This window comes from Vollenhovia emeryi, unplaced genomic scaffold (genome assembly GCF_000949405.1).
Source record: "Vollenhovia emeryi isolate VEMERY1.0 unplaced genomic scaffold, V.emery_V1.0 DF939561.1, whole genome shotgun sequence".
In the NCBI taxonomy this organism is placed as follows: Eukaryota; Metazoa; Arthropoda; class Insecta; order Hymenoptera; family Formicidae; genus Vollenhovia; species Vollenhovia emeryi.
Genome location: NW_011966805.1, coordinates 1 through 2,198, shown reverse-complemented (window position 1 = coordinate 2,198; position 2,198 = coordinate 1).

The window sequence follows — 2,198 nt, the reverse complement described above, 5'->3', positions numbered from 1 at the left end:
CCCCACTCCATCCCCACCGCCGCGGCACCGTCCGTGCTAACGTTCACGGCTGGGAACACTGGTGCAGCGGCGCGTCTCGCCTCCCTACTCCTCGCCCCGCACCGCCATTCTATTCCTCGCCGCACACCGCCTCGCGACGCATCTCACCGCGCGCTTACATTCGCCAGTAGGTTGGGCTAATACGGCGATTTTTAAAATTTCGTATCTCGATAACTATTCGTCCAAGCGCAAAATAGTACAGGACTTTTCTGTTTGTCTTAGTCCCCTCTACCTTCCCATGACCGGAAACCAAAATGTTGCGTAGCACCCTGTATGTCAGCTACCGTCCACTCCCACAGACTTACAACCATTGACTCCGGGTCATTTTCTTGTCGGCGAATCATTAACAGCCATTCCGGAAGTAGATCTAAACGACGTACCGATAAACAGATTAGATCGTTGGCAATTATCTCAAAAATTATCGCAAGATTTTTGGCGACGTTGGAGTGCGGAATATTTAACTTCGCTGCAGGGTAAAATTAAATGGAAAATAGAAAAACCGAATATCGCGATTAATGACATTGTTCTGATACAAGAGCCCAATTTGCCACCGTTGAAATGGAGAATAGGAAGGGTAATCGAAACCCATAAGGGTATCGACGACAAGGTTCGAGTTGTAACTCTGAAAACCGCAACCGCGGATATCTCAAGCGAGCAATAAATAGGCTGTGCAAACTACCGACAAGCGATTCAATACCATAAAAAATTAATCTTCATTAATTGGTGGGCGGTATGTATACATATAAACAAACATATGGTACACCGATGGGTTTCCCTCTCTCGCCTATCATGGCTGACATAGTAATGAGAGATCTAGAAGAACAAATACTTATCGAGTTTGAACGTTCAATTATATTCTATAATATTATACATATGTGGACGACATATTGTTAGCAGCTCCATATTCTTTAATTAACAACATCTTATCCAAGTTTAATGGTTACCATGAGAGGCTACAATTTACAATTGAAAAAGAAACCAATAGAAAGATTAGCTTCTTAGAACTTCAACTAGAAATAGTCGAAAACAAAATCCAAATCGATTGGTATCATAAACCAACCTTTTCAGGGAGACTATTATCGTATTATTCTAATCATCCGATGAATCATAAAATAGGCACACTTTACAACTTGATAGACAGGGCATTACTATTGTCACATCCAATATATCATGCGAAAAATCTTGACATCTGCATAAAAATATTACTCGACAACGGATATCCCCTCCAACTTATTTTTAATCAAATTAACAATAGAATTAAAACAATAAAGCATAGACAGAACAATATTACGAACATAAATGACGATTCGGAGGAAACTCCAGCGAACGAAACTCCTGCGAAAAAATTATTAGTACTACCATTCCTTAGTTCCGTCCAAAACTTAATAAAACCTCTAATAGATAAATCGAAGTTCATATTAGGTTTCAGAGTCATTAACAAAATGAACAGATTCATTAACGCTATAAAAGACAAGACAAACAAATTAAATAAGAATAACGTAGTATACAAAATCCCATGCGCAAATTGTGAAGCAACGTATGTTGGACAAACGAAAAGAAAATTACAGACAAGAATAAAAGAACACACTAACAACATTAAATTAGATCCATCTAAACATTCAGTCATATCACAACATATATTAGAACTCAACCATCAATTCGATTGGGACAAAGTGTCGATACCCATGCAACAATTCGACGTCCTTTGGATGTCCGAAATATGTCTTGAAAAGTCCCGTTTATGTCGACGTCCCGTTTATGTCGAAGGATGTCTAAAATACGTCTCAAGGACGTCGTTTGGACATCCAATAATAAGGTTATTTACGCAGACATTTCCCAGATAGCACATGGACGTCCATAGGATGTCCGATGGACGGTCGCATCTGGACATTCGGACGTCCATAGTACGTCCACCTAAGGTCCGTCGGATGTCCATCGGACGTCCATAGGATGTCCAAAATGCACTACTTTGGACATCTCTAGGACATCCAAAATACATCCAACTTTGGATCTATTTTGGACTTGTTTTGGACCTATAACGGACGTGTTTTTGATAATTAATTATGTACCTATATTTTGGATAGGATTTTTAATAATTAAATATTAATTAAACAATTTATTTCATTGTATTTATATTTTGTCATACTTAGTATGTTGTA